The sequence below is a fragment of the Dendrobates tinctorius genome, unplaced genomic scaffold, assembly GCF_039654945.1.
Source record: "Dendrobates tinctorius isolate UK_male_01 unplaced genomic scaffold, ASM3965494v1 ptg000272l, whole genome shotgun sequence".
Taxonomy (NCBI): Eukaryota; Metazoa; Chordata; class Amphibia; order Anura; family Dendrobatidae; genus Dendrobates; species Dendrobates tinctorius.
This window is the reverse complement of record NW_027361939.1, coordinates 12,995,347-13,015,844: the sequence shown is the minus strand read 5'-3', so window position 1 is coordinate 13,015,844 and position 20,498 is coordinate 12,995,347. Positions and strand designations below refer to the sequence as shown.

Here is a 20,498-nt window from a genome sequence, read left to right as displayed (position 1 = left end):
GAGAGTGATTTGAGCTGTTTGACAGCTAAGCGCAAAATCTACCTGAAATACTTTTGTCTGAAAAACACCCGTCAGTAGCGAGCGCGTCAGTCTCATATTCTGAAGTTCGTGAGTTCGATCCTCACACGGGGAAGCGGTCTCCTCTTTTCTGAAGAGATTCTGTCACCAAATTAGAACTTTCCCTTTCAGATTTAAAATGTTTCTGATAAGTAAGAATTTGCGAACCCAAATGACAGACAGGACACATGGGTTGTTGATTCTCTTGACACGTTTGCTGTAAAAGGGGCTAGTTGAGATTGATTTGAGCTATGAAACCAAATTAAATCTTGTGCCAAAGTTCATCACAACGAACGGACCAAAAGATGGCGTTCAGAATTTTCGACAGCTTAACGCAAATTCTACCTGAAATACTTTAGTCTGAAAAACACCTTTGTCTTTGAATGTTGGTGGCAGTACAGAAAAGTACATTCCCATACCAGGAGTTGAACCCAGGCTGCCTGGGTGAGAACCAGGAATCCTAACCGCTAGACCGTATGGGAAAAGATGTGCTGTCTTATCAGTGACAATCTGAAAAAAAATAAGTTTTCTACTTGGCACAAGCAACTTCTGCAGTTCTATTTGCGCAGCTTGCCTCGTTAACACAGTTGTAAGCAAATCAGTCTCATAAGCTGAAAGATGAACGTTCGATTCTTAGACGGGAACTGGTCCCTCGTTTTCTCAATCGATTCTGCCTCCATCTTGGCTACAGGGCCACAGATTTTACCGATTCAGTACCAAAACATAACCAATTTAGTTCCTAAACTGTTTCCACGTACAAGGCACGGGGCAGCTTTCGAATGTGGGTACTAGTTCCAAAGGAGTGTCACTCCCATAGCGGGAAGTAAACCAGTCGACCAGGGATACTAGGTCCTATCCACTTTTCCACGTGGGACAAGTTATACACTAAGCAGCAAGATAAATTAAAAAAAAAAAAAAAAAGAAGTTTTTGCTTTGATTAAATAGCTTTTACATCACAAAAGAAAAAAGTTGCCACATGAGCATGGTACTTAGCACGTCAGTTGGTAATCTGAAGTTCATGAGGTTTTTTCCTCACACGTGGAACTATTCTCCCCCCTTTTCTTGGGATATTGTGTCACCCACTCAGAACTTTCTCACTGAAACGTTTCCGATTCGAAAGGAAACAGGAGCCTTAGTGACAGACAGAACACATGGATTGTTGAGTCCCTTGACGCTTTGGAGTAATAAGGTGTAGTTGAGAATGGTTTAAGCTATGAAACAAAATGAAATCTTGTGCTAAAGGTCAGTAAGGTAAGTACAAAATCTACCTGAAATATTATTGTCTGGAAAATACATTTCTGTCTTTGATTGTTGGCAGTAGTACAGTAGTCCATAACGGGAGTCGAACCCAGTCCGCCTGGGTGAAAACCAGGAATCCTAACCGCTAGACCATATGGGAATGGATAGCTACACACTGAGGTATCTATTGAAAAAAATCAGCTCGGGGGCTTGCACAAGAAACGTCTGCAGATCGGCACGTGCATCTTGCCTCGTTAGCGCAGTAGGTAGCGCGTCAGTCTCATAATCTGAAGGGCGTGAGTTCGATCCTCACACGGGGCAGCGGGCTCCTCTTTTCCGAAGAGATTTTGTCAAAAACTTAGAACTTTCCCGTTAAGTTCTAACACGTTTCTGATAAGTAAGGATTTGTGAACCCAAATGACACATGGGTTGCTGGTTCTCTTGACCTGTTTGCTGTATAAAGAGGCAGATGAGAGTGATTTGAGCTATGAAAAAAAATTAAATCTTGTGCCAAAGGTCGTCACAATGAATGTAACCAAAAGCTGGTGTTCAGAATGATTGACAGCTAAGCGCAAAATCTACCTGAAATACATTTGTCTGAAAAACACCCGCGTCAGTCTCATAATCTGAAGGTCGTGAGTTCGATCCTCACACGGGGCAGCAGGCTCCTCTTTTCCGAAGAGATTTTGTCAAAAACTTAGAACTTTCCCTTTCAGTTCTAAAACGTTTCTGATAAGTAAGGATTTGTGAACCCAAATGACAGATGGGACACATGGGTTGCTGTTTCTCTTGACCCGTTTGCTGTATAAAGAGGCAGATGAGAGTGATTTGAGCTGTTTGACAGCTAAGCGCAAAATCTACCTGAAATACTTTTGTCTGAATAACACCCGTCAGTAGCGAGCGCGTCAGTCTCATATTCTGAAGTTCGTGAGTTCGATCCTCACACGGGGAAGCGGTCTCCTCTTTTCTGAAGAGATTCTGTCACCAAATTAGAACTTTCCCTTTCAGATTTAAAATGTTTCTGATAAGTAAGAATTTGCGAACCCAAATGACAGATAGGACACATGGGTTGTTGATTCTCTTGACACGTTTGCTGTAAAAGGGGCTAGTTGAGATTGATTTGAGCTATGAAACCAAATTAAATCTTGTGCCAAAGTTCATCACAACGAACGGACCAAAAGATGGCGTTCAGAATTTTCGACAGCTTAACGCAAATTCTACCTGAAATACTTTTGTCTGAAAAACACCTTTGTCTTTGAATGTTGGTGGCAGTACAGAAAAGTACATTCCCATACCGGGAGTTGAACCCGGGCCGCCTGGGTGAGAACCAGGAATCCTAACCGCTAGACCATATGGGAAAAGATGTGCTGTCTTATCAGTGACAATCTGAAAAAAAATAAGTTTTCTACTTGGCACAAGCAACTTCTGCAGTTCTATTTGCGCAGCTTGCCTCGTTAACACAGTTGTAAGCAAATCAGTCTCATAAGCTGAAAGATGAACGTTCGATTCTTAGACGGGGTACTGGTCCCTCGTTTTCTCAATCGATTCTGTCTCCATCTTGGCTACAGGGCCACAGATTTTTCCGATTCAGTACCAAAACATAACCAATTTAGTTCCTAAACTGTTTCCACGTACAAGGCACGGGGCAGCTTTTGAATGTGTGTACTAGTTCCAAAGGAGTGTCACTCCCATAGCAGGAAGTAAACCAGTCGACCAGGGATACTAGGTCCTATCCACTTTTCCACGTGGGACAAGTTATACTCTCAGCAGCAAGATAAATTAAAAAAAAAAAGAAGTTTTTGCTTTGATTAAATAGCTTTTACATCACAAAAGAAAAAAGTTGCCACATGAGCATGGTACTTAGCACGTCAGTTGGTAATCTAAAGTTCATGAGGTTTTTTCCTCACACGTGGAACTATTCTGCCCCCTTTTCTTGGGATATTGTGTCACCCACTCAGAACTTTCTCACTGAAACGTTTCCGATTCGAAAGGAAACAGGAGCCTTAGTGACAGACAGAACACATGGATTGTTGAGTCCCTTGACGCTTTGGAGTAATAAGGTGTAGTTGAGAATGGTTTAAGCTATGAAACAAAATGAAATCTTGTGCTAAAGGTCAGTAAGAGCCACAAATACCCTGATGTTCAGCATTTTTGACTGCAAAGTACAAAATCTACCTGAAATATTATTGTCTGGAAAATACATTTCTGTCTTTGATTGTTGGCAGTAGTACAGTAAAAGGTGCGTTCCCATAACATGAGTCGAACCCGGTCCGCCTGGGTGAAAACCAGGAATCCTAACCGCTAGACCATATGGGAATGGATAGCTACACACTGAGGTATCTATTGAAAAAAATCAGCTCGGGGGCTTGCACAAGAAACGTCTGCAGATCGGCACGTGCATCTTGCCTCGATAGCGCAGTAGGTAGCGCGTCAGTCTCATAATCTGAAGGGCGTGAGTTCGATCCTCACACGGGGCAGCGGGCTCCTCTTTTCCGAAGAGATTTTGTCAAAAACTTAGAACTTTCCCGTTAAGTTCTAACACGTTTCTGATAAGTAAGGATTTGTGAACCCAAATGACACATGGGTTGCTGGTTCTCTTGACCCGTTTGCTGTATAAAGAGGCAGATGAGAGTGATTTGAGCTATGAAAAAAAATTAACTCTTGTGCCAAAGGTCGTCACAATGAATGTAACGTCTGACATTACAACGAATGTAATGTCTGCATTGTGATTGCTATAAGTGTGTGCTAGAAGTGTGAAGATTAATTTAAGAATTAAAACCAGAAGGATGAATACAGACTGTGCCCTGCTACCTGCCACCATCGCACTCTAACAAGCATCTCTATTCTTCCGACAGGTATGTCCATCCACCCAGCTCTCCTGCTGTCTGTCTATGAAGGACACACAGTGCGTCACCCAGCTTTGCACATAGACTTGCCTCTGCACCTAGCATTCACATGGTATGTCCATCCACCCAGCTCTCCTGCTCTCCTGCTGTCTGTCTATGAAGGACACACAGTGCGTCACCCAGCTTTGCACATAGACTTGCCTCTGCACCTAGCATTCACATGGTATGTCCATCCACCCAGCTCTCCTGCTCTCCTGCTGTCTGTCTATGAAGGACACACAGTGCGTCACCCAGCTTTGCACATAGACTTGCCTCTGCACCTAGCATTCACATGGTATGTCCATCCACCCAGCTCTCCTGCTCTCCTGCTGTCTGTCTATGAAGGACACACAGTGCGTCACCCAGCTTTGCACATAGACTTGCCTCTGCACCTAGCATTCACATGGTATGTCCATCCACCCAGCTCTCCTGCTCTCCTGCTGTCTGTCTATGAAGGACACACAGTGCGTCACCCAGCTTTGCACATAGACTTGCCTCTGCACCTAGCATTCACATGGTATGCCTTTCAGCTAACCCCAGCTTACCCCAGTGTTATTTATGACCTTGTTTACTCTGGCTTGATCATATACATCTGGTCCACTCTTAATTGTCTGGCCAAGATGAGCAGAGACCACTCCTCTCTGCTTCACACCTGACTGCACTTAGTTGTACATATATTGCAGAGTACAAGTCTGCATAGACTTCAGTCTGCATTGTGATTGCTATAAGTGTGTGCTAGAAGTGTGAAGATTAATTTAAGAATTAAAACCAGAATTGGAACTGAAGGGAACTGAAGGTAACTGGATACAGTCACTGTAAACAATGTTTCTGTTTGTTTTCACTTTCACCCCAATAATCCTTCACTTTCTGCTAATTCCCCTAATCCCTACTCCTAGTAAGGAACTGTTCATCTCTTCTTCAATCCTCCCCATCCACCTCACCTCCGCCTCAAAACTGTTCCTTAACATACAATCCTCTGTCTCCAAACACAGACAGCCCCCTCATGCCCTCTCCTGCTCCCACCTGCTAACACTTTCTCTGCTCCTTCTCACTGCTGGTGATATCTCTCCAAATCCTGGTCCTCCTCACCACATTCCCACAGTCATTTCTACCTCCCATCCACGCTCTATCACAACCTTCCGTAACCTCTCCAACCTTATACCCATTCACCCAGCCCCCGCTTCCCCAGTCCCACTAACAGGAGCTCTGTGGAACGCTCGCTCTGTCTGCAACAAGCTTTCCTACATCCATGATCTTTTTGTTACTACCAAACTCTCCTTCCTCGCCATCACCGAAACCTGGCTCACCCCTTCTGACACAGCCTCTCCTGCTGCACTTTCGTATGGCGGCTTCCACCTTTCTCACACCCCCCGCCCCAGCAGCAAACATGGTGGAGGAGTTGGTTTTCTCCTGTCAGATACCTGCTCCTTCACCCCAATCCCACTGCCACCCTCTGTTACCCTCCCTTCCTTTGAGGTGCACTCTGTGCGCATCTACTCCCCCTCCAACCTCCAACTGGCTGTCATCTACCGCCCCCCAGGGCCAGCCACCACCTTCTTTGACCACTTCACCACCTGGTTACTTCATTTCCTTTCCGCGGACATCCCTACTATCATCATGGGCGACTTCAACATCCCCATTGACACTTCCCTCTCAGCTGCCACTAAACTTCTATCTCTCACTTCCTCCTTCGGCCTCACTCAATGGTCTTCTGCAGCCACTCACAAAGATGGCCACACACTAGACCTCATCTTCACCCGCCTCTGCGCCCTATCTAGCCTCTCTAACTCACCTCTTCCTCTCTCTGACCACAACCTGCTCACATTCTCTTCCCTCTTCACTCCATGTCTACAATCCCCACCCCACAAACTTTCACACCCTCGCAGGAATCTTAAACACCTTGACCTACACTCATTCTCCGAATCCCTCCTCCCTCTTACAGATATAAGTTCCTTACACAATGCGGATGATGCTGCCGCTCTATATAACACCACAATAGCTGTAGCTTTGGAATCCGCTGCCCCACTTACACATACCAAAACTCGCAAAATCAACAGACAGCCCTGGCACACCAGCCTGACCAAAGAGCTGAGGCGAGCTTCCAGGGCTGCTGAGCGCAGATGGAAAAGATCCCACTCCAACGAGCATTTCATCGCATTCAAACAGTCCCTCACTACTTTCAAGACCACACTCGCCACAGCTAAACAAACCTACTTCTCATCTCTCATATCCTCCCTGTCTCACAACCCTAAACAGTTATTCAACACCTTCAATTCTCTCCTCCGCCCCCCAGCACCTCCTCCCTCCCCACTCATCTCAGCTGAAGACTTTGCCTCATTTTTCAAGCAGAAAATTGATAACATCAGGGACAGTTTTGGTCAACAACCCCCAGAGCCCTTCCTCCCGACTTCCCAGCCCTCCACCTTCAAAACCAACTTCTCCACCATTACAGAAGATCGACTCTCCACTCTACTCTCAAGATCACATCTCACCACCTGTGCACTCGACCCGATCCCATCCCACTTCATCCCAAACCTTACCACAGTCTTCATCCCAACCCTAACCCATCTCTTCAACCTATCACTAACAACTGGTGTTTTCCCCTCAAGCTTTAAACATGCCTCCATCACACCTATCCTCAAAAAGCCCTCTCTTGACCCATCCTCTGTATCTAGCTATCGCCCTATATCACTTCTCCCATACGCCTCCAAGCTACTGGAACAACACGTCTACCTTGAACTGTCCTCCCATCTCTCTTCTTGCTCCCTCTTCGACCGCTTACAATCTGGCTTCCGGTCACACCACTCCACTGAAACTGCCCTTACTAAGGTCACCAATGACCTCTTAACTGCCAAGAGCAAGCGACACTACTCTGTCCTCCTCCTCCTGGACCTGTCGGCTGCCTTTGACACAGTGGACCATTCCCTATTATTACAGACCCTCTCATCCCTCGGCATCACAGACTTGGCCCTCTCCTGGATCTCATCATACCTAACAGACCGGACATTCAGCGTCTCCCACTCACACACCACCTCCTCACCTCGCCCCCTATCTGTCGGAGTCCCACAAGGTTCAGTCCTAGGGCCCCTGCTGTTCTCTATTTACACCTTTGGCCTGGGACAGCTCATAGAATCTCATGGCTTTCAGTATCATCTTTATGCTGATGACACACAGATCTACATCTCTGGACCAGATATCACCTCCCTACTAACCAGAATCCCTCAATGTCTGTCCACTATTTCATCCTTCTTCTCCACTAGATATCTGAAACTCAACATGGACAAAACAGAATTCATCATCTTTCCCCCATCTCACGTGACCCCCCCTACGAACCTATCAATTACAGTAAATGACTGCCCACTCTCCCCAGTCCCACAAGCTCGCTGCCTCGGAGTAATCCTTGATGCTGATCTCTCCTTCAAACCACATATCCAAACCCTTTCCACTTCCTGCCGACTTCAACTCAAAAATATTTCACGCATCCGTTCATTCCTCACCCAAGAATCTGCAAAAACCCTAGTCCATGCCCTCATCATCTCTCGCCTTGACTACTGCAACCTCATGCTCTGCGGCCTCCCCTCAAACACTCTCGCACCCCTCCAATCTATTCTAAACTCTGCTGCCCGACTAATCCACCTGTCCCCCCGCTATTCCCCAGCTTCTCCCCTCTGTCAATCCCTTCACTGGCTCCCAATTGCCCAGAGACTCCATTACAAAACCCTAACCATGACATACAAAGCCATCCACAACTTGTCTCCTCCATACATCTGTGACCTCGTCTCCCGGTACTTTCCTGCACGCAACCTCCGATCCTCACAAGATCTCCTTCTCTACTCCCCTCTTATCTCCTCTTCCCACAATCGCATACAAGATTTCTCTCGCGCATCACCCCTACTCTGGAACTCTCTACCACAACATATCAGACTCTCACCTATCATCGAAACCTTCAAAAAGAGCCTGAAGACCCACCTCTTCCGACAAGCCTATAACCTGCAGTAACCACCGATCGACCAAACCGCTGCACGACCAGCTCTACCCTCGCCTACTGTATTATCACCCATCCCTAGAAGATTGTGAGCCCTCGCGGGCAGGGTCCTCTCTCCTCCTGTACCAGTTATGACTTGTATTGTTTAAGATTATTGTACTTGTTTTTATGTATACCCCCCTCACATGTAAAGCGCCATGGAATAAATGGCGCTATAACAATAAATAATAATAATAATAATAATAATAATAATAATGTAACCAAAAGCTGGTGTGCAGAATGATTGACAGCTAAGCGCAAAATCTACCTGAAATACTTTTGTCTGAAAAACACCCGCGTCAGTCTCATAATCTGAAGGTCGTGAGTTCGATCCTCACACGGGGCAGCAGGCTCCTCTTTTCCGAAGAGATTTTGTCAAAATCTTAGAACTTTCCCTTTCAGTTCTAACACGTTTCTGATAAGTAAGGATTTGTGAACCCAAATGACAGATGGGACACATGGGTTGCTGTTTCTCTTCACCCGTTTGCTGTATAAAGAGGCAGATGAGAGTGATTTGAGCTGTTTGACAGCTAAGCGCAAAATCTACCTGAAATACTTTTGTCTGAAAAACACCCGTCAGTAGCGAGCGCGTCAGTCTCATATTCTGAAGTTCGTGAGTTCGATCCTCACACGGGGAAGCGGTCTCCTCTTTTCTGAAGAGATTCTGTCACCAAATTAGAACTTTCCCTTTCAGATTTAAAATGTTTCTGATAAGTAAGAATTTGCGAACCCAAATGACAGACAGGACACATGGGTTGTTGATTCTCTTGACACGTTTGCTGTAAAAGGGGCTAGTTGAGATTGATTTGAGCTATGAAACCAAATTAAATCTTGTGCCAAAGTTCATCACAACGAACGGACCAAAAGATAGCGTTCAGAATTTTCGACAGCTTAACGCAAATTCTACCTGAAATACTTTTGTCTGAAAAACACCTTTGTCTTTGAATGTTGGTGGCAGTACAGAAAAGTACATTCCCATACCGGGAGTTGAACCCGGCCCGCCTGGGTGAGAACCAGGAATCCTAACCGCTAGACCATATGGGAAAAGATGTGCTTTCTTATCAGTGACAATCTGAAAAAAAATAAGTTTTCTACTTGGCACAAGCAACTTCTGCAGTTCTATTTGCGCAGCTTGCCTCGTTAACACAGTTGTAAGCAAATCAGTCTCATAAGCTGAAAGATGAACGTTCGATTCTTAGACGGGGTACTGGTCCCTCGTTTTCTCAATCGATTCTGTCTCCATCTTGGCTACAGGGCCACAGATTTTTCCGATTCAGTACCAAAACATAACCAATTTAGTTCCTAAACTGTTTCCACGTACAAGGCATGGGGCAGCTTTTGAATGTGTGTACTAGTTCCAAAGGAGTGTCACTCCCATAGCAGGAAGTAAACCAGTCGACCAGGGATACTAGGTCCTATCCACTTTTCCACGTGGGACAAGTTATACACTAAGCAGCAAGATAAATTAAAAAAAAAAAAAAAAAAAGAAGTTTTTGCTTTGATTAAATAGCTTTTACATCACAAAAGAAAAAAGTTGCCACATGAGCATGGTACTTAGCACGTCAGTTGGTAATCTGAAGTTCATGAGGTTTTTTCCTCACACGTGGAACTATTCTCCCCTCCTTTTCTTGGGATATTGTGTCACCCACTCAGAACTTTCTCACTGAAACGTTTCCGATTCGAAAGGAAACAGGAGCCTTAGTGACAGACAGAACACATGGATTGTTGCGTCCCTTGACGCTTTGGAGTAATAAGGTGTAGTTGAGAATGGTTTAAGCTATGAAACAAAATGAAATCTTGTGCTAAAGGTCAGTAAGAGCCACAAATACCCTGATGTTCAGCATTTTTGACTGCAAAGTACAAAATCTACCTGAAATATTATTGTCTGGAAAATACATTTCTGTCTTTGATTGTTGGCAGTAGTACAGTAAAAAGTGCGTTCCCATACCGGGAGTCAAACCGGGGCCGCCTGGGTGAAAACCAGGAATCCTAACCGCTAGACCATATGGGAATGGATAGCTACACACTGAGGTATCTATTGAAAAAAATCAGCTCGGGGGCTTGCACAAGAAACGTCTGCAGATTGGTACGTGCATCTTGCCTCGTTAGCGCAGTAGGTAGCGCATCAGTCTCATAATCTGAAGGTCTTGAGTTCGATCCTCACACGGGGCAGCGGGCTCCTCTTTTCCGAAGAGATTTTGTCAAAAACTTAGAACTTTCCCGTTCAGTTCTAACATGTTTCTGATAAGTAAGGATTTGTGAACCCAAACGACACATGGGTTGCTGGTTCTCTTGACTCGTTTGCTGTATAAAGAGGCAGATGAGAGTGATTTGAGCTATGAAAAAAAATTAAATCTTGTGCCAAAGGTCGTCACAATGAATGTAACCAAAAGCTGGTGTTCAGAATGATTGACAGCTAAGCGCAAAATCTACCTGAAATACTTTTGTCTGAAAAACACCAGCGTCAGTCTCATAATCTGAAGGTCGTGAGTTCGATCCTCACACGGGGCAGCAGGCTCCTCTTTTCCGAAGAGATTTTGTCAAAATCTTAGAACTTTCCCTTTCAGTTCTAACACGTTTCTGATAAGTAAGGATTTGTGAACCCAAATGACAGATGGGACACATGGGTTGCTGTTTCTCTTGACCCGTTTGCTGTATAAAGAGGCAGATGAGAGTGATTTGAGCTGTTTGACAGCTAAGCGCAAAATCTACCTGAAATACTTTTGTCTGAAAAACACCCGTCAGTAGTGAGCGCGTCAGTCTCATATTCTGAAGTTCGTGAGTTCGATCCTCACACGGGGAAGCGGTCTCCTCTTTTCTGAAGAGATTCTGTCACCAAATTAGAACTTTCCCTTTCAGATTTAAAATGTTTCTGATAAGTAAGAATTTGCGAACCCAAATGACAGACAGGACACATGGGTTGTTGATTCTCTTGACACGTTTGCTGTAAAAGGGGCTAGTTGAGATTGATTTGAGATATGAAACCAAATTAAATCTTGTGCCAAAGTTCATCACAACGAACGGACCAAAAGATGGCGTTAAGAATTTTCGACAGCTTAACGCAAATTCTACCTGAAATACTTTTGTCTGAAAAACACCTTTGTCTTTGAATGTTGGTGGCAGTACAGTAAAGTACATTCCCATACCAGGAGTTGAACCCTGGCCGCCTGGGTGAGAACCAGGAATCCTAACCGCTAGACCATATGGGAATGGATAGCTACACACTGAGGTATCTATTGAAAAAAATCAGCTCGGTGGCTTGCACAAGAAACGTCTGCAGATTGGCACGTGCATCGTGCCTCGTTAGCGCAGTAGGTAGCGCGTCAGTCTCATAATCTGAAGGTCGTGAGTTCGATCCTCACACGGGGCAGCGGGCTCCTCTTTTCCGAAGAGATTTTGTCAAAAACTTAGAACTTTCCCGTTGAGTTCTAACACGTTTCTGATAAGTAAGCATTTGTGAACCCAAATGACACATGGATTGCTGGTTCTCTTGACCCGTTTGCTGTATAAAGAGGCAGATGAGAGTGATTTGAGCTATGAAAAAAAATTAAATCTTGTGCCAAAGGTCGTCACAATGAAAGTAACCAAAAGCTGGTGTTCAGAATGATTGACAGCTAAGCGCAAAATCTACCTGAAATACTTTTGTCTGAAAAACACCTGCGTCAGTCTCATAATCTGAAGGTCGTGAGTTCGATCCTCACACGGGGCAGCAGGCTCCTCTTTTCCGAAGAGATTTTGTCAAAAACTTAGAACTTTCCCTTTCAGTTCTAACACGTTTCTGATAAGTAAGGATTTGTGAACCCAAATGACAGATGGGACACATGGGTTGCTGTTTCTCTTGACCCGTTTGCTGTATAAAGAGGCAGATGAGAGTGATTTGAGCTGTTTGACAGCTAAGCGCAAAATCTACCTGAAATACTTTTGTCTGAAAAACACCCGTCAGTAGCGAGCGCGTCAGTCTCATATTCTGAAGTTCGTGAGTTCGATCCTCACACGGGGAAGCGGTCTCCTCTTTTCTGAAGAGATTCTGTCACCAAATTAGAACTTTCCCTTTCAGATTTAAAATGTTTCTGATAAGTAAGAATTTGCGAACCCAAATGACAGACAGGACACATGGGTTGTTGATTCTCTTGACACGTTTGCTGTAAAAGGGGCTAGTTGAGATTGATTTGAGCTATGAAACCAAATTAAATCTTGTGCCAAAGTTCATCACAACGAACGGACCAAAAGATGGCGTTCAGAATTTTCGACAGCTTAACGCAAATTCTACCTGAAATACTTTAGTCTGAAAAACACCTTTGTCTTTGAATGTTGGTGGCAGTACAGAAAAGTACATTCCCATACCAGGAGTTAAACCCAGGCTGCCTGGGTGAGAACCAGGAATCCTAACCGCTAGACCGTATGGGAAAAGATGTGCTGTCTTATCAGTGACAATCTGAAAAAAAATAAGTTTTCTACTTGGCACAAGCAACTTCTGCAGTTCTATTTGCGCAGCTTGCCTCGTTAACACAGTTGTAAGCAAATCAGTCTCATAAGCTGAAAGATGAACGTTCGATTCTTAGACGGGAACTGGTCCCTCGTTTTCTCAATCGATTCTGCCTCCATCTTGGCTACAGGGCCACAGATTTTACCGATTCAGTACCAAAACATAACCAATTTAGTTCCTAAACTGTTTCCACGTACAAGGCACGGGGCAGCTTTCGAATGTGGGTACTAGTTCCAAAGGAGTGTCACTCCCATAGCGGGAAGTAAACCAGTCGACCAGGGATACTAGGTCCTATCCACTTTTCCACGTGGGACAAGTTATACACTAAGCAGCAAGATAAATTAAAAAAAAAAGAAGTTTTTGCTTTGATTAAATAGCTTTTACATCACAAAAGAAAAAAGTTGCCACATGAGCATGGTACTTAGCACGTCAGTTGGTAATCTGAAGTTCATGAGGTTTTTTCCTCACACGTGGAACTATTCTCCCCCCTTTTCTTGGGATATTGTGTCACCCACTCAGAACTTTCTCACTGAAACGTTTCCGATTCGAAAGGAAACAGGAGCCTTAGTGACAGACAGAACACATGGATTGTTGAGTCCCTTGACGCTTTGGAGTAATAAGGTGTAGTTGAGAATGGTTTAAGCTATGAAACAAAATGAAATCTTGTGCTAAAGGTCAGTAAGGTAAGTACAAAATCTACCTGAAATATTATTGTCTGGAAAATACATTTCTGTCTTTGATTGTTGGCAGTAGTACAGTAGTCCATAACGGGAGTCGAACCCAGTCCGCCTGGGTGAAAACCAGGAATCCTAACCGCTAGACCATATGGGAATGGATAGCTACACACTGAGGTATCTATTGAAAAAAATCAGCTCGGGGGCTTGCACAAGAAACGTCTGCAGATCGGCACGTGCATCTTGCCTCGTTAGCGCAGTAGGTAGCGCGTCAGTCTCATAATCTGAAGGGCGTGAGTTCGATCCTCACACGGGGCAGCGGGCTCCTCTTTTCCGAAGAGATTTTGTCAAAAACTTAGAACTTTCCCGTTAAGTTCTAACACGTTTCTGATAAGTAAGGATTTGTGAACCCAAATGACACATGGGTTGCTGGTTCTCTTGACCTGTTTGCTGTATAAAGAGGCAGATGAGAGTGATTTGAGCTATGAAAAAAAATTAAATCTTGTGCCAAAGGTCGTCACAATGAATGTAACCAAAAGCTGGTGTTCAGAATGATTGACAGCTAAGCGCAAAATCTACCTGAAATACATTTGTCTGAAAAACACCCGCGTCAGTCTCATAATCTGAAGGTCGTGAGTTCGATCCTCACACGGGGCAGCAGGCTCCTCTTTTCCGAAGAGATTTTGTCAAAAACTTAGAACTTTCCCTTTCAGTTCTAAAACGTTTCTGATAAGTAAGGATTTGTGAACCCAAATGACAGATGGGACACATGGGTTGCTGTTTCTCTTGACCCGTTTGCTGTATAAAGAGGCAGATGAGAGTGATTTGAGCTGTTTGACAGCTAAGCGCAAAATCTACCTGAAATACTTTTGTCTGAATAACACCCGTCAGTAGCGAGCGCGTCAGTCTCATATTCTGAAGTTCGTGAGTTCGATCCTCACACGGGGAAGCGGTCTCCTCTTTTCTGAAGAGATTCTGTCACCAAATTAGAACTTTCCCTTTCAGATTTAAAATGTTTCTGATAAGTAAGAATTTGCGAACCCAAATGACAGATAGGACACATGGGTTGTTGATTCTCTTGACACGTTTGCTGTAAAAGGGGCTAGTTGAGATTGATTTGAGCTATGAAACCAAATTAAATCTTGTGCCAAAGTTCATCACAACGAACGGACCAAAAGATGGCGTTCAGAATTTTCGACAGCTTAACGCAAATTCTACCTGAAATACTTTTGTCTGAAAAACACCTTTGTCTTTGAATGTTGGTGGCAGTACAGAAAAGTACATTCCCATACCGGGAGTTGAACCCGGGCCGCCTGGGTGAGAACCAGGAATCCTAACCGCTAGACCATATGGGAAAAGATGTGCTGTCTTATCAGTGACAATCTGAAAAAAAATAAGTTTTCTACTTGGCACAAGCAACTTCTGCAGTTCTATTTGCGCAGCTTGCCTCGTTAACACAGTTGTAAGCAAATCAGTCTCATAAGCTGAAAGATGAACGTTCGATTCTTAGACGGGGTACTGGTCCCTCGTTTTCTCAATCGATTCTGTCTCCATCTTGGCTACAGGGCCACAGATTTTTCCGATTCAGTACCAAAACATAACCAATTTAGTTCCTAAACTGTTTCCACGTACAAGGCACGGGGCAGCTTTTGAATGTGTGTACTAGTTCCAAAGGAGTGTCACTCCCATAGCAGGAAGTAAACCAGTCGACCAGGGATACTAGGTCCTATCCACTTTTCCACGTGGGACAAGTTATACTCTCAGCAGCAAGATAAATTAAAAAAAAAAAGAAGTTTTTGCTTTGATTAAATAGCTTTTACATCACAAAAGAAAAAAGTTGCCACATGAGCATGGTACTTAGCACGTCAGTTGGTAATCTAAAGTTCATGAGGTTTTTTCCTCACACGTGGAACTATTCTGCCCCCTTTTCTTGGGATATTGTGTCACCCACTCAGAACTTTCTCACTGAAACGTTTCCGATTCGAAAGGAAACAGGAGCCTTAGTGACAGACAGAACACATGGATTGTTGAGTCCCTTGACGCTTTGGAGTAATAAGGTGTAGTTGAGAATGGTTTAAGCTATGAAACAAAATGAAATCTTGTGCTAAAGGTCAGTAAGAGCCACAAATACCCTGATGTTCAGCATTTTTGACTGCAAAGTACAAAATCTACCTGAAATATTATTGTCTGGAAAATACATTTCTGTCTTTGATTGTTGGCAGTAGTACAGTAAAAGGTGCGTTCCCATAACATGAGTCGAACCCGGTCCGCCTGGGTGAAAACCAGGAATCCTAACCGCTAGACCATATGGGAATGGATAGCTACACACTGAGGTATCTATTGAAAAAAATCAGCTCGGGGGCTTGCACAAGAAACGTCTGCAGATCGGCACGTGCATCTTGCCTCGATAGCGCAGTAGGTAGCGCGTCAGTCTCATAATCTGAAGGGCGTGAGTTCGATCCTCACACGGGGCAGCGGGCTCCTCTTTTCCGAAGAGATTTTGTCAAAAACTTAGAACTTTCCCGTTAAGTTCTAACACGTTTCTGATAAGTAAGGATTTGTGAACCCAAATGACACATGGGTTGCTGGTTCTCTTGACCCGTTTGCTGTATAAAGAGGCAGATGAGAGTGATTTGAGCTATGAAAAAAAATTAACTCTTGTGCCAAAGGTCGTCACAATGAATGTAACGTCTGACATTACAACGAATGTAATGTCTGCATTGTGATTGCTATAAGTGTGTGCTAGAAGTGTGAAGATTAATTTAAGAATTAAAACCAGAAGGATGAATACAGACTGTGCCCTGCTACCTGCCACCATCGCACTCTAACAAGCATCTCTATTCTTCCGACAGGTATGTCCATCCACCCAGCTCTCCTGCTGTCTGTCTATGAAGGACACACAGTGCGTCACCCAGCTTTGCACATAGACTTGCCTCTGCACCTAGCATTCACATGGTATGTCCATCCACCCAGCTCTCCTGCTCTCCTGCTGTCTGTCTATGAAGGACACACAGTGCGTCACCCAGCTTTGCACATAGACTTGCCTCTGCACCTAGCATTCACATGGTATGTCCATCCACCCAGCTCTCCTGCTCTCCTGCTGTCTGTCTATGAAGGACACACAGTGCGTCACCCAGCTTTGCACATAGACTTGCCTCTGCACCTAGCATTCACATGGTATGTCCATCCACCCAGCTCTCCTGCTCTCCTGCTGTCTGTCTATGAAGGACACACAGTGCGTCACCCAGCTTTGCACATAGACTTGCCTCTGCACCTAGCATTCACATGGTATGTCCATCCACCCAGCTCTCCTGCTCTCCTGCTGTCTGTCTATGAAGGACACACAGTGCGTCACCCAGCTTTGCACATAGACTTGCCTCTGCACCTAGCATTCACATGGTATGCCTTTCAGCTAACCCCAGCTTACCCCAGTGTTATTTATGACCTTGTTTACTCTGGCTTGATCATATACATCTGGTCCACTCTTAATTGTCTGGCCAAGATGAGCAGAGACCACTCCTCTCTGCTTCACACCTGACTGCACTTAGTTGTACATATATTGCAGAGTACAAGTCTGCATAGACTTCAGTCTGCATTGTGATTGCTATAAGTGTGTGCTAGAAGTGTGAAGATTAATTTAAGAATTAAAACCAGAATTGGAACTGAAGGGAACTGAAGGTAACTGGATACAGTCACTGTAAACAATGTTTCTGTTTGTTTTCACTTTCACCCCAATAATCCTTCACTTTCTGCTAATTCCCCTAATCCCTACTCCTAGTAAGGAACTGTTCATCTCTTCTTCAATCCTCCCCATCCACCTCACCTCCGCCTCAAAACTGTTCCTTAACATACAATCCTCTGTCTCCAAACACAGACAGCCCCCTCATGCCCTCTCCTGCTCCCACCTGCTAACACTTTCTCTGCTCCTTCTCACTGCTGGTGATATCTCTCCAAATCCTGGTCCTCCTCACCACATTCCCACAGTCATTTCTACCTCCCATCCACGCTCTATCACAACCTTCCGTAACCTCTCCAACCTTATACCCATTCACCCAGCCCCCGCTTCCCCAGTCCCACTAACAGGAGCTCTGTGGAACGCTCGCTCTGTCTGCAACAAGCTTTCCTACATCCATGATCTTTTTGTTACTACCAAACTCTCCTTCCTCGCCATCACCGAAACCTGGCTCACCCCTTCTGACACAGCCTCTCCTGCTGCACTTTCGTATGGCGGCTTCCACCTTTCTCACACCCCCCGCCCCAGCAGCAAACATGGTGGAGGAGTTGGTTTTCTCCTGTCAGATACCTGCTCCTTCACCCCAATCCCACTGCCACCCTCTGTTACCCTCCCTTCCTTTGAGGTGCACTCTGTGCGCATCTACTCCCCCTCCAACCTCCAACTGGCTGTCATCTACCGCCCCCCAGGGCCAGCCACCACCTTCTTTGACCACTTCACCACCTGGTTACTTCATTTCCTTTCCGCGGACATCCCTACTATCATCATGGGCGACTTCAACATCCCCATTGACACTTCCCTCTCAGCTGCCACTAAACTTCTATCTCTCACTTCCTCCTTCGGCCTCACTCAATGGTCTTCTGCAGCCACTCACAAAGATGGCCACACACTAGACCTCATCTTCACCCGCCTCTGCGCCCTATCTAGCCTCTCTAACTCACCTCTTCCTCTCTCTGACCACAACCTGCTCACATTCTCTTCCCTCTTCACTCCATGTCTACAATCCCCACCCCACAAACTTTCACACCCTCGCAGGAATCTTAAACACCTTGACCTACACTCATTCTCCGAATCCCTCCTCCCTCTTACAGATATAAGTTCCTTACACAATGCGGATGATGCTGCCGCTCTATATAACACCACAATAGCTGTAGCTTTGGAATCCGCTGCCCCACTTACACATACCAAAACTCGCAAAATCAACAGACAGCCCTGGCACACCAGCCTGACCAAAGAGCTGAGGCGAGCTTCCAGGGCTGCTGAGCGCAGATGGAAAAGATCCCACTCCAACGAGCATTTCATCGCATTCAAACAGTCCCTCACTACTTTCAAGACCACACTCGCCACAGCTAAACAAACCTACTTCTCATCTCTCATATCCTCCCTGTCTCACAACCCTAAACAGTTATTCAACACCTTCAATTCTCTCCTCCGCCCCCCAGCACCTCCTCCCTCCCCACTCATCTCAGCTGAAGACTTTGCCTCATTTTTCAAGCAGAAAATTGATAACATCAGGGACAGTTTTGGTCAACAACCCCCAGAGCCCTTCCTCCCGACTTCCCAGCCCTCCACCTTCAAAACCAACTTCTCCACCATTACAGAAGATCGACTCTCCACTCTACTCTCAAGATCACATCTCACCACCTGTGCACTCGACCCGATCCCATCCCACTTCATCCCAAACCTTACCACAGTCTTCATCCCAACCCTAACCCATCTCTTCAACCTATCACTAACAACTGGTGTTTTCCCCTCAAGCTTTAAACATGCCTCCATCACACCTATCCTCAAAAAGCCCTCTCTTGACCCATCCTCTGTATCTAGCTATCGCCCTATATCACTTCTCCCATACGCCTCCAAGCTACTGGAACAACACGTCTACCTTGAACTGTCCTCCCATCTCTCTTCTTGCTCCCTCTTCGACCGCTTACAATCTGGCTTCCGGTCACACCACTCCACTGAAACTGCCCTTACTAAGGTCACCAATGACCTCTTAACTGCCAAGAGCAAGCGACACTACTCTGTCCTCCTCCTCCTGGACCTGTCGGCTGCCTTTGACACAGTGGACCATTCCCTATTATTACAGACCCTCTCATCCCTCGGCATCACAGACTTGGCCCTCTCCTGGATCTCATCATACCTAACAGACCGGACATTCAGCGTCTCCCACTCACACACCACCTCCTCACCTCGCCCCCTATCTGTCGGAGTCCCACAAGGTTCAGTCCTAGGGCCCCTGCTGTTCTCTATTTACACCTTTGGCCTGGGACAGCTCATAGAATCTCATGGCTTTCAGTATCATCTTTATGCTGATGACACACAGATCTACATCTCTGGACCAGATATCACCTCCCTACTAACCAGAATCCCTCAATGTCTGTCCACTATTTCATCCTTCTTCTCCACTAGATATCTGAAACTCAACATGGACAAAACAGAATTCATCATCTTTCCCCCATCTCACGTGACCCCCCCTACGAACCTATCAATTACAGTAAATGACTGCCCACTCTCCCCAGTCCCACAAGCTCGCTGCCTCGGAGTAATCCTTGATGCTGATCTCTCCTTCAAACCACATATCCAAACCCTTTCCACTTCCTGCCGACTTCAACTCAAAAATATTTCACGCATCCGTTCATTCCTCACCCAAGAATCTGCAAAAACCCTAGTCCATGCCCTCATCATCTCTCGCCTTGACTACTGCAACCTCATGCTCTGCGGCCTCCCCTCAAACACTCTCGCACCCCTCCAATCTATTCTAAACTCTGCTGCCCGACTAATCCACCTGTCCCCCCGCTATTCCCCAGCTTCTCCCCTCTGTCAATCCCTTCACTGGCTCCCAATTGCCCAGAGACTCCATTACAAAACCCTAACCATGACATACAAAGCCATCCACAACTTGTCTCCTCCATACATCTGTGACCTCGTCTCCCGGTACTTTCCTGCACGCAACCTCCGATCCTCACAAGATCTCCTTCTCTACTCCCCTCTTATCTCCTCTTCCCACAATCGCATACAAGATTTCTCTCGCGCATCACCCCTACTCTGGAACTCTCTACCACAACATATCAGACTCTCACCTATCATCGAAACCTTCAAAAAGAGCCTGAAGACCCACCTCTTCCGACAAGCCTATAACCTGCAGTAACCACCGATCGACCAAACCGCTGCACGACCAGCTCTACCCTCGCCTACTGTATTATCACCCATCCCTAGAAGATTGTGAGCCCTCGCGGGCAGGGTCCTCTCTCCTCCTGTACCAGTTATGACTTGTATTGTTTAAGATTATTGTACTTGTTTTTATGTATACCCCCCTCACATGTAAAGCGCCATGGAATAAATGGCGCTATAACAATAAATAATAATAATAATAATAATAATAATAATAATGTAACCAAAA

The 20,498-nt window shown here is 45.3% G+C and overlaps 9 non-coding genes across 9 annotated transcripts; 6 read left to right on the top strand and 3 right to left on the bottom strand.

Moving 5' to 3' along the window:
• Positions 1 to 1,544: 1,544 nt before the first annotated feature.
• On the top strand, positions 1,545 to 1,617 carry TRNAM-CAU (transfer RNA methionine (anticodon CAU)). Its single transcript has one exon. It is a non-coding gene; the product is annotated as a tRNA-Met (tRNA).
• Positions 1,618 to 2,582: 965 nt separating this feature from the next.
• Positions 2,583 to 2,654, bottom strand: TRNAE-CUC (transfer RNA glutamic acid (anticodon CUC)). Its single transcript has one exon. It is a non-coding gene; the product is annotated as a tRNA-Glu (tRNA).
• A 1,046-nt stretch (positions 2,655 to 3,700) lies between these two features.
• Positions 3,701 to 3,773, top strand: TRNAM-CAU (transfer RNA methionine (anticodon CAU)). Its single transcript has one exon. It is a non-coding gene; the product is annotated as a tRNA-Met (tRNA).
• A 5,404-nt stretch (positions 3,774 to 9,177) lies between these two features.
• On the bottom strand, positions 9,178 to 9,249 carry TRNAE-CUC (transfer RNA glutamic acid (anticodon CUC)). The gene has a single exon. It is a non-coding gene; the product is annotated as a tRNA-Glu (tRNA).
• Positions 9,250 to 10,304: 1,055 nt separating this feature from the next.
• On the top strand, positions 10,305 to 10,377 carry TRNAM-CAU (transfer RNA methionine (anticodon CAU)). Its single transcript has one exon. It is a non-coding gene; the product is annotated as a tRNA-Met (tRNA).
• A 1,125-nt stretch (positions 10,378 to 11,502) lies between these two features.
• TRNAM-CAU (transfer RNA methionine (anticodon CAU)) lies at positions 11,503 to 11,575 on the top strand. Its single transcript has one exon. It is a non-coding gene; the product is annotated as a tRNA-Met (tRNA).
• Positions 11,576 to 13,610: 2,035 nt separating this feature from the next.
• On the top strand, positions 13,611 to 13,683 carry TRNAM-CAU (transfer RNA methionine (anticodon CAU)). Its single transcript has one exon. It is a non-coding gene; the product is annotated as a tRNA-Met (tRNA).
• A 965-nt stretch (positions 13,684 to 14,648) lies between these two features.
• On the bottom strand, positions 14,649 to 14,720 carry TRNAE-CUC (transfer RNA glutamic acid (anticodon CUC)). The gene has a single exon. It is a non-coding gene; the product is annotated as a tRNA-Glu (tRNA).
• Positions 14,721 to 15,766: 1,046 nt separating this feature from the next.
• On the top strand, positions 15,767 to 15,839 carry TRNAM-CAU (transfer RNA methionine (anticodon CAU)). Its single transcript has one exon. It is a non-coding gene; the product is annotated as a tRNA-Met (tRNA).
• The last annotated feature ends 4,659 nt before the right edge of the window (positions 15,840 to 20,498 follow it).